Genomic DNA, 12,215 nt, shown 5'->3' with positions numbered 1-12,215 from the left:
AGAAGTGGAATCAGTGGGTCATAAGGCAGTTCCATTTTTAATTTTTGAGGTACCTCCATACTGCTTCCCACAGTGGCTGCACCACTCTGCATTCCCACCAACAGTGCACAGAGGTTCCCTTTTCTCCACATCCTTGCCAGCACTTGTTGTTTGGAAAATTTCTTATCTGTACAGGTGATGAAGTAAACATTATGAGATTAAAAGAATATTTCTTTGTCCAGTTTGGGTAAAGATTTAATTTGTGAGGAACTGTATATATATTTTATATATTCATTTTTAAAAAAGAGTAGGCTTTAATCCTTTGAAAGCATTGCCAGTGATATTTAATTAAAAAAGATTTTTTTTGGTCTAAGAAGCAAAAAACTTTTAAAGATGATTTCACATTTACTGCCTTATACTATTAACAATAATAGCTCTGATTACTTAATAAAATCTAAGCAACTTGAGATCTTCCAAGTTTTATATTGACAGCACCATAAAGACACTTCAGAAGAGAAATGTATAGTGGTGATATCTAAATGAAAGAAATAAGCAGCAGGGCAAGGTGGCTGAAGAGAAATGGAAATCAATTAGAAAACAGTTTTCTAAGGAGGAAGTTGGGAAATGGGAGAAAGAAGGGGAAGGGTCAAGTCAAAGAACATGTATATATAGTACCCATGGACAAGGACAATGGTGGGGGAGGACTGAATGTGGGAGTTGTGGGCAGGTCAGGGGAGAGCAATGGGAGAAGATGGGGACAAATGTGATTGAACAATGATAAAAATATTTAAAAATATATAGTCTGGTGAGGATGAAGTAAATCCAGAGTGATTTAAACAAATCAGTCAGGTTAATTTTATGTGTCATCTTAGCTGGTCCACTCACATGGTGCCTAGACATTTGGTCAAGCATTATTTTGGGTGTGTTTTTGAGAGTGGATATGGGTTTGATATTTCACTTTGTAAACTGATTGCCATTCTTATATTGGTGGGCCTTGTCCAATCAATTGCAGGTCTGAACAGAACAAAAAGTCTGACCCTCCAATTAAAAAGGGTGAACTCTGCTTGTCTGTCTGGATCTAGGGCATCAGTTCTTTCTTGTCTTTAGACTTGAACTGAAACATTAGATTTTTTTTTATCTCAAGCCCACCTGAAAGACATCATTGGCTCTCCTGAATGTCCAGAGAGCTGCCTGGATCTTGGGACTTGTCAGCCTCCATAATCATGCGAGCCAGTTCTTTATTATCTTTACACACACACACACACACACACACACACACACACACACACCCCACTGGTTTCTGTTTCTCTGGAGAACCCTGACTAATACTAGCTAGAAAGTTAACTGGAAAGAAAACAGAATTAGAAAGAAATATAATTTTATGATAAAGATAATTTTTATTGGAGTATTTAGCAAATGCTTATGCCAGAGACAGGACATTTGCACCACCTCTCCCAAGGCCCTTCTACTCCAGAATGATAAAGAGAAAGGTGAGAATGAAGATGCAGTAATGACTATCTGGTTCACTCTTTTCTATGCCAATAAATTATACCGGTTGAATATGGCAGAAAAAAGCAAATTATAGGCAGACTTGGAGATATTTGGCATGCCCCAAACCCGTGACAGGCATGCAGTCATGGCAGCAGGCATGGGGAAGCCCAGCAGAGTGGATGAGAGGGAGGGGGCTGCAGGGCAGGAAAATACATTATATGCAGGATGATCTTCTGCATAAATGGGAGTTGGCATAATGGTAAAAACCCCTGAATAATTCAAACAAAATATTAACCACTCTGAAAGCCAGGCTAACTCTTGGGCTTGAAGAAATTAGGAGATAAAGGGAGAATAGAATTAAGTGTTCCCTTTTAAAGGTGCTTTAGGGATAGATATTATCTCAAAAATAGTAGCTTAAACATTTCAGTGTCACTAATGTACAAATTAGAAAGTGCCTTGAAAAAGAGTTGAAAATAATTACAAAGCCCATTAGAGTTTTACAGTGGTTGTGGGAAAAATAGAAATAACCTCTCTAGATTTAATGAGGGAGTGAATTTAAAGGCAAGTTTTGATACAGTGAGCATGCATTTATGACAAGGATATTTTACCTAACTATCCTGTTCATGGAGAGTACTGTGCCTTGTAAATGAATACAGGTAGATGCTACAGATTTTTTTTCCATTTATGTGATATTTAAATAAGGAAGTTGGAAGACAGTGATGATTAGAATTTTAAAAGATTTAATAAACTATGAAATTTTATTTTATTTTTAACTTTTTTCATTGTTCAAGTACAGTTGTCTACATTCCCCCTCCCCCATTTCAGCCATCCCCATCCCCCACCCCTGATCCCACACCCCCTGGGTTTTGTCCATGTGTCCTTTATACATGTTCCTGAAAACCCTTCTCCCTTTCCCCCCCTTAATCCCTCCCAGCTCCCCTCTGGTTACTGTCAGTTTGTTCTTAATGTCAATGTCTTTGGTTATATTTTGCTTGCTTGTTTGTTTTATTGATTAGGTTCCATTTATAGGTGAGATCATGTGGTATTTGTTTTTCAATCCCTGGCTTATTTCACTTAGCAAAATGTTCTCCAGTTCCATCCATGCTGTCATGAAGGGTAGGAGCTACTTCTTTCTTTCTGCTGCATAGAATTTCATTGTGTAAATATACCATAGTTTTTTGATCCACTCATTTACTGATGGGCACTTAGGTTGCTTCCAGCATTTGGCTATTATAAATTGTGCTGCTATGAACATGGGGTACATAGGTTCTTTTGGATTGGTGTTTCAGGATTCTTAGAATATAATCCAAGCAGTGGAATTGCTGTGTCAAAAGGCAGATCCATTTTTAGTTTTCTGAGGAAATTCTGTACTGGTTTTCACAGTGGCTGTACCAGTCTGCATTTCTACCAAAGGTGCCCTAGGGTTCTCTTTTCTCTACATCCTCTCTAATACTTGTTGTTTGTTGCTTTGTTTATGATAGCCATTCTGACTGGTGTGAGATGGTATCTCATTGTCGTTTTAATTTACACCTCTCTGATGGCTAGTGATGTTGAACATTTTTTCATGTGCTTCTGGGCCCTCTGTATGTCCTTCTTGGAGGAATATCTGTTCAAGCCTTTTTCCCATTTTTAAATTTTTTTTTGTTTTCCTGGAGTGGAGTCATGTGAGTTCTTTATATATTTTGGAGATCAAACCCTTGTCTGAGGTATCATTGGCAAATATGTTTTCCCATATAGTTAGTTCTCTTTTCATTTTAATGCTGTTTACTTTAGCCATGCAGAAGCTTTTTATTTTGATGAGATCCCATTTGTTTATTCTTACCTTTATGTCCCTTGCTCTAGAGGATCTACCGGTGAAAATATTGCTGCATGGAATATCTGAGGTTTTCCTGCCTATGTTCTTGTCTAGGACTTTTATGTTATCTGACTTATATTTAAGTGTTTTATCCACCTTGAATTTATTTTTGTGTATGATGTAAGTTGGTGATCAAGTTTGATTTTTTTGCATGTAGCTGTCCAGATCTCCCAATACCATTTGTTGAAGAGGCTATTTTTATTGCATTTTATGCTTCTGTCCCCTTTGCAAATATTAATTGACCATAGAGACTCCCATTTGATATAGCAACAAGAAAAATAAAGTACCTAGGAATAACCTAACCAAGAAGGTAAAAGGCCTGTACTCAGAAAACTACACAACTTTGAAACAAGAAATGAAGGAAGACACAAACAGATGGAAACATGTATTATATTAATGGATTGGAAGAATTAACATCATCAAAATGTCCATACTACCTAAAGCAATTTATAGATTCAGCTCAATCCTTATTAAAGTACCAATGACATATTTCACAGACATAGAACAAACATTTCCAAAATTTATATGGAACCATAAATGACTCCAAATAGCCTCAGCAATTTTGAGAAAGAAGGACAAAGGAGGAGGGATCACAACACCTGATATCAAACTATACTACAAGGCCACTATAATGAAAACAGCCTAGTACTGGCATAAGAACAGATACATAGACCAATGGAACAGAACAGAGAGCCCAGAAACAAACCCAAGTCTCTATGGTCAAAAATATGAAATTTTATATTTAAAAATTATATAAGAAATTAGGAAAAAACCACCAGCAGTTCCAAGACCTCAACTATAATCATTATTATTATTTTGGTGTTTTTTCTTTCTTGTATTAAAATGTATTTTTAAAGATAATTTTAGTCAGTCAATCTTATTTTTCAATTGGCTTTTTCATTCAACATTCCATTATAAATATGCAACAATGGTCGTAGTTTAAAAATATTTAACATCCTCTCTTTTTTGCTTTAATAGGTTCCCCAGTTTCGTTCCTAAGTTCCTTAGGAACACAAAAGTCTGAGGTTGTTATGGAATAAATGACACAATAAAAGTCCCAAGCCAGAAGGCTGGACACTTGCTGGTTGCTTCCTCCATATCTATTTCACTAGTATTCTTTGCTAGGAGAATCTAATTTTTGTCCAAGTATTTTTTTCTCACGTACATAAATCAGGAGCTGGTAGCACAATCTGTGGCATAAGAGTCAATCCTTCACTATGCTGTACACCTGAAACTAATACAAAATAATATTGAATGTAAACTCTAATTGAAAAATAAAATAAAAAAAAAGGAAGTAAATTCTTGATCTGGCACCTAAGATGTGAGGATGAGGAGGGTGAGAAGACACTGGAAGAGATGGTCCTTTTATGCCATGTCCAGGGGGTTATGCCTGTTGGTGGCAGAAACAAGATAGGGAAGGAACCTAGGGTGATGTTGAAGACTCACTAAATCAGGTAACTATGAAACTTCTGGGCTTCTTTACTGTTGAAGCACATTTGAGTTGAGTTTTCTATATTCAAGGATAAAGGACCCTAACCAAAAAACTAAGATCTTATTTTGTTTTGATATTCACAATAGGTTTATATAGTAGGTCAAGAATGTCAGAAGTCAGTCCTGGCCAGTGTGGCTTAGTTGGTTGGAGTGTTGTCCCATGAAGTGAAAGATCACAGGTTCTATTTCTAGTCATTGCACATACCTGGATTGTGGGTTTGGCACATACAAGATGTTTCTATTGCATTGATGGTTTTCTCCCTCTTTCTCTTCCTCCCTTCTCCTATCTTTCAAATTAATAAGCATGTCCTCAGTTGAGGATAAAAAAAAGAATGTCACAAGTCAGTCAGGCTTGAAAAACATATTACATTCTATAATTCCCCTCACTTTTTCTGTGCCATTAGCATATTGACAACCAAATATGGAAGATTTAGCCAGCAATGTTCCCCAATTGTGTAGTGGAGATACCCCTGACAACCCTTGAGACTTAAATAGGAATTAGAAGGTGTGTCTGAGGAACAGTAAAGGAAAAGCTTAACCTTTCTGAATTCAGGAGATTTTGGTATTTTGGGAGGGCTGAGAAGGGGAAGAAAGGGATTGAGAAGACAAAACATTCAGATAAGTTTCCTGAGCTCCTTTGTCTGGTTTAAACTCAATAGTGCAAGTTCATTCTTCAGATTAATCTTGAACACAAAGAAGGAAATTATTGCCTGTGTCCACAGCTAGAGAGAAAAGTAGTGTAGGATGGTCAGGAAAAGGGAAGGGAGCTGAGATTGGTTATTTTGGGTGTAGTTCCTGTGCATTGCAGGTACTAAAACAAGAGCCAGTGGTCTTGCAAAAGCCCCACTTAAGGCAGAAGCAGGGGTAAATGCTGGGCCATTGGCCTGGGTTGAGACCTAGTTGAAATACCCAGGGAGTCCCACCTTTGCCAGTGGAAGTGGGGTCTTTCCAAGGAGTTGCAAGGAAAACATTTCCAAGGATTCACCCATGGAAGGATGAGGTATAGTGGTAAGATTTATTGAAGTAGAAATGAAAGGCTGCCCCCAGGTTCCCATTGTCTCATCTTAGTCCATCCTGCTGTGGAAGAAGTCAAGCCCTGTTTTCATCAAGCCCAGAAGAAGGGTCAGGGTCCAGAATTTCTGTGACATTGGTTCAGTCTATGCCAAAACTTAGTTCAGTTCAGTCTACTAGCCCCAGCCTACTGGCTTAGTCTCTGTTCTTGGCTGTGCTCTAGCTGGTCCTGTGTTACTCTACCCAGGCTTGTGCTTGTAGCCCATGCTTGGAGCCCACGTGGCTGCTACAGAGAGAGAATGTGCGAATGAATGGGTGAAGGAACACATGTCACTGACCCCGAGGCCTTTGGTTAGCTTTGATTATATGACCTCGTGCTTCCATAAAATAAAATTTTATTTTAATGGGTCTCAAAATTCTGTGATATATTTTTGGTCAAGCTATTTCCATTAAAAAGTACTGATTTTAAAAACTAATAACTTAAAAACTTACACACACAAAAGAAAAACCCAAATGGTCCATCAAACATTATCCTTTCCTTCTGAAGGTTTTATGATGCATTGTAATCATTAACCAGTCTTTTACTATTAAACTTAAATGACAAATTAAGACAAACAGTTCTGAAGTTGTTCTTCCACAACTGATTAAGACTGGGGTAGCAGGTGTTGGGGATAACATTCATGTAGCCTTCTGCTGAGCTTTTTGGGCAGACAGTGATTTTGCCAGCTCCAGCCGCCTTCTTGTCCACCGCCTTGATGACACCCACAGCAAATGTCAGTCTCATGTCACTAACAGCAAAGTGGCCTGGAGGAGCACAGTCAGAGAAGCTCTCAATACACCTGGGTTTGACAGAACCATATCGATGATGGAAGTATCACCAGATTTTAAGAACTTTGGCCACCTTCCAGTATTTTCCCCCACAACGATGATCAATCTTCAGCTCAGCAAATCTGTGAGCACTGTGAGCTGTGTGACAATCCAGCACAGGTGGGTTTCCAGTACTAATTTGGCCTGGATGGTTCAGGGTAATCACCTGAGCTATGAATACAGCTTCTTCCATTGGTGGGACATTTTTCCTGTCATCAGTCACATTGCCACAACAAACATCTTTGACGGACATGTTCTTGACAGTGAAGGCCTGCTTTCAGGCTAGGAAAAGCTTTATTCAAAGCTTCATGGTGTGTTTCAATAGGCTTTATTTCAGTTGTAACATTGATTAGAACAAAGGTGGTGACCACCATGCCAGGTCTGAGAACACCAGTTTTCACTTGGCCCACAGGGACAATACCAATACGACCAATTTTGTAGACATCCTAGAGGGACAGGCACATGGGCTTGGCAGTTGGATGAGTTGGTGGCAGGATGTGATCTAGGGCTTCAAGAAGCAAGTTCCAGACTACTTCCCGCAAGATGGAGGAATAGGTGGACGCACCGTGCCTCCTCGCACAACCAAGATTAGAACAACAATAATTTACAGATAGAATATCACTCAGAACTGATAGAGGATTTATTTGAATGGAAGTCGGACAGCCAAGAAGTTGAAGTAGACCCGTACATCCAGACCGGTAGGAGACGACGAGCCGGGCGGTCGCGGGGCTGGCGCGGGTCGGAGGCACGTGGAGGTCGGGGAAAATTTGGCGCGAAATCAGCGCGACAGCCATCTGGGGTGCAAGAACGCAGCGGTGATCCCTGAGTACGCAAGCTGCGGCTGGCGGATCCAGTGGGGCAGCGATTGTGGACCAGGGCAGAGCTCGCAGCCCAGGATCCCAAGGAAGGGCCTGAGCCCAGGAGAATGGAACTACCGCCATCGTTCCCTCCTGTCCCCGCTCCTGCCCCTGCCCCCACATATAACGTCACAATCTAGCAACTGGGGTGCCCAGCCCCGGTAAACACCTAAGGCTCCACCCCCCACTGTAACAAGAGTGACCAGACCAAAGGAAAAAAAAAAAAAGGACAGGGAAAGACATAAGACATGTTTCCAACAGAACAGATCAGTCCCCTAGGACTCATCCTTTTGAGCGACTAAGAAATAGCCAATCTATCAGATGCACATTCAAAACACTGGTGATCAGAAAGCGCACGGAATTCGTTGATTTTGGGCGCAATTTAGATGAAAGGATGCAGGTTACCATAAAAGAGATGCAGGAAGATATGCAGAGGAGAGCCAATAGTGAAAGGAAGGAATCTGAGTCTCAAAACAATACAGTGGACCAGAAGGAAGATAGAATCAACCAAGCAGGAAAGCATGATGAAATAACAATTCAAAAAATCGAGGAAAATCTTAAGAACATCCAGAACACCTTTAAACATTCCAACATCCAAATTATAGGGGTACCAGATTGGGAAGGAGAAAAGCAGCAGATGGAGAACGTATTTGAACAAATAATAAAGGAGAACTTCCCCACTCTGGCAAAGGGAACAGTTTTCCAAGAAATCCAAGAAGCTCAGAGAGCCCCAAAGAAGTTGGACCCAAGAAGAAACACACCAAGGCACATCATTATTACATTAGCCAAGGTAAAAATGAAGGAGAGAATCCTAGAAGCAGCAAGAGATAAGGGGACAGTCACCTACAAAGGAGTTCCCATCAGACTGTCAGCTGATTTCTCCAAAGAGACCTTACAGGCAAGAAGGGGCTGGAAAGAAATATTCCAAGTCATGAAAGACAAGGACCTACATCCCAGATTGCTCTATCCAGCAAAGCTCTCATTTAGAATGGAAGGGAAGATAAAGTGCTTTTCAGATAAGTTCAAGTTAAAGGAGTTCATCATCACCAAGCCCTTATTTTATGAAATGCTAAAGGGACTTATCTAAGAAAAGAAGATAAAGAAAAAGACATGTATAGTAAAATGACAGCAAACTCACAATTATTAACAACCACACCTAAAGCAAAACCAAAAGAAACTAAGTAAACAACTAGAACAGGAACAGAACCACAGAAATGGAGGGCACATGGAGGGCTAGCAGCAGGGGGGTGGGAGGAGGAGAGAGGGGGAAAAGGTATAGAGAATAAGTAACATAGAATGTAGGTTGAAAATAGATAGGGGGAGGGCAAGAATAGTATGGGAAATGTAGAAGCTAAAGAACTCATAAGAATGACACATGGACATGAACTAAAGGGCGGGAATGTGGGTGGGAGAGGGGGTACAGGTTGGAGGGGAGAGAAGGGGGGAAATGGGACAACTGTAATAGCATAATCAATAAAATACATTAAAAAAAAAGAAGCAAGTTCCACTGGCATTGCCATCTTCATGGGTGACTTTCCATCCCTTGAACCAAAGCATGTTAGCACTTGGCTCCAGCATGTTCTCACCATTCTAACCAGAAATTGACACAAATGCTACTGTGTCAGGTTGTAGCCAATTTTCTTAATGTGGGTGCTGACTTGTTTAACAACTTCCTTGTATCTGTTCTGGCTGTGGAGTGGCTCAGTGGAGTCCATTTTGTGAACACCAGTAATCAGCTGTTTCACACCCAGTGTGTAAGCCAGAAGGACATGCTCATGGATTTGCCCATTCTTGGAGATACCTGCTTCAAACTCACCAACACCGGCAACAACAATCAGGACAGTACAGTCAGCCTGAGATGTGCCTGTCATCATGTTTTTGATAAAGTCTCTGTGTCCTGAGGCACCAATGATGTTCACATAACATTTTCTGGTCTTGAACTTCCATAGAGATATATGAGTGGTGATACGATGCTTGGGTTCAGCTTTCAGTTTACTCAAGACCCAGGCATACTTGAAGGAGCCCTTTCCCATCTGAGCAGAACTCCTCAAATTTTTCAATAGTTCTTTTGTTGATCTCACCACATTTGTAGATTGGATGGCCAGTAGTGGTAGACTTGCTGGAATCTGCGTGTCCAATGACCACAATGTTGATATGTGAGTCTTTTCCTTCCCAATTTTGGCTTTTATTTAATGGTGGTTTTCACAACACCTGTGTTCTGGTGGCAAAGCCATTGTGAAAAAGCTACCTTGGCTTTCAAACTGAACCAATCATTCCCAATCCTTTGTGGGCTTGTGCTGGTCCCTCGCCCTAACCAATTGGTCTTTTTTCCAGATTAGACACTTCCCTACAGTGGTTACATCTTGGTTCCTACTGGGCATGCACTCTGTAGAGGAATTCCCCTTTAATGTTTTATTTTTCTCTCAGTAATCCTGGCTAATGACTGGTAATGATCCTCCCTGCCTGCTTCAGGGATTACATCCTGAGGGCAAAGGGTTCTGGTCCCCTGGTGAACCTGTGAATGATGCAGTTTATTGTCTGATTCAGATTCCTAGTTTATTTTGTTTAATGTCCGATTTCCTTCCTTTATTTATAACTAACTAGCTACCCATGCTAACACTAATGTACCTAAACAAGAGCCAAAAGACAATATAACATAACAGCAGCAGATTTCACCCATGAATGCTAGCTAGGCATTGTGGAGGTCAGGGGCCACCAGCCAGCCAATAATTAAGGTCCAGCCAAGGTTAGGGCCCCATTCTTTCCCATCAAGACCACCACATACCCCATGCACACCCTCTTATTTATAAAAACAAATAGGCTGGATGAGAGAACAAGCAGTTTTACCCAAGAAAGTCAGAATTAAACCTTAAAGCAGCTTTTTCAACCTTTTCCACCATGGCATACATAAACTAATTACTAAAATTCTGAAGCACACACACAAATATATTTTTTGCTGATCTAATAAAAAAAGATAGGTATAATTTTGATTCATTCACACCAGATGGCTATTGTTATGTTGTCTGTTGTCATTTCTTTATTTGAAAATCTAAGGGAGACGAGGTCAGTGCCCTGATTAAATAGTCAGGTATTGCATGCTTTAAAAATTCTTGCAGCACAACAGTTGAAAATCACTACCTTAAGGAAATATTATCATTATGAAATTGGACAAAATCACAAACTGGACACATGAAAAGAAGTCATTTTTTCCTTTTTAACCAATGAGTGGGGGTTTAATAGAATGACCAAATTAATTATGGACAGAATAGGGATGTTGCTTTTTCTCTTTATTTTAAAACTAAAGTGTGAGTTAAATTTTTTCTGTGCTTCAAAATAGTTCTCCTAACTACAGTTTGTAACAATGGCACAATAGTCCAATGATGTTACATTTTATGATTTAGTTTAATAACTCCTAAGCATTGTACATTTAGGTTAAAATAAAAAATAAATAACACTATGACAAGCATCACTAAGTATATAGATTCTGTATTTCAGATTATTTCTTTTTCTAATTTAAATTATTTTATTGTTGTTCAATTATAGTTGTCTGTATTTTCTGCCCCCCCCCACCCCTTGAAACCTACTTCCCTCCCTTGCTTCCACCCTCCCCCTTGTTTTTTTCCATTTGTCCTTTATAGTAGTTCCTGAAAACCCTTCTCCCCACTGTCTCCTCCCTCCCCTCTCCCCTTTGGCTGTTGTTAGATTGTTCTTAATTTTTTTTTTTTAGATTTTATTTATTTATTTTTAGAGAGGGAAGGGAGGGAGATAGAGAGAGAGAGAGACATCAATGTGCGGTTGCTGGGGGTCATGGCCTGCAACCCAGGCATGTACCCTGACTGGGAATCGAACCTGCGACACTTTGGTTTGCAGCCCACATTCAATCCACTGAGCTACGCCAGCCAGGGCCTAGATTGTTCTTAATTTCAATGACTCTGGTTATATTTTGTTTGCTTTTTTTCTTTTGTTGATTATGTTCCAGTTAAAGGTGAAATCATATGGTATTTGTCCCTCACCTCCTGGCTTATTTCACTTAGCATAATGCTCTCCAGTTCCATCCATGCTGTCGCAAAGGGTATAAGCTCCTTTTTTCTCTCTGCTGCGTGGTATTCCATTGTGTAAATGTACCATAGTTTTTTGATCCACTCATTTGCTGAAGGGTACTTAGGTTGCTTCCAGCACTTAGCTATTGTAAATTGTGCTGTTATGAACATTGGGATGCATAGGTTCTTTTGGATTGGTGTTTCAGGGCTCTTAGGGTATAATCCTAGCAGCAAAATTACTGTGTAAAAAGGAAGTTCCATTTTTAGTTTTTTGAGGAAATTCCATACTGTTTTCCACAGTGGCTGCACTAGTCTGCATTCCCACCAACAGTGCACTAGGGTTCTCTTTTCTCCACAACCTCTCCAACACTTCTTTGTTGATTTGTTTATGATGGCCATTCTGACCAGTGCGGGGTGGTATCTCATTGTGGTTTTAATTTGCATCTCTCTGATGGCTAGTGATGCTGAACATCTTTTCATGTGTCTCTGGGCCCTCTGTATTTTAGATTATTTCTTAAATTAAAAATATGCATTAGGTTTGCCAAATCTAACAAAATGATCTTTAAAAAATCCTCAACCAAGGGCATGCTTATTGATTTTAGAGAGAGATAATGGGAGAGAGAA

The 12,215-nt window shown here is 39.9% G+C and overlaps 1 pseudogene; it reads right to left on the bottom strand.

Annotated features, from left to right (window-relative positions):
• Window positions 1–6,377: 6,377 nt before the first annotated feature.
• On the bottom strand, window positions 6,378–10,451 carry LOC123825145 (annotated as a pseudogene).
• Window positions 10,452–12,215: the final 1,764 nt, after the last annotated feature.

Source organism: Phyllostomus hastatus, unplaced genomic scaffold (genome assembly GCF_019186645.2).
Source record: "Phyllostomus hastatus isolate PE091 unplaced genomic scaffold, TTU_PhHast_1.1 phas_contig_62, whole genome shotgun sequence".
Taxonomy (NCBI): Eukaryota; Metazoa; Chordata; class Mammalia; order Chiroptera; family Phyllostomidae; genus Phyllostomus; species Phyllostomus hastatus.
The sequence above is the reverse complement of the archived record's forward strand: the minus strand, read 5'-3'. Positions and strand labels throughout refer to the sequence as shown.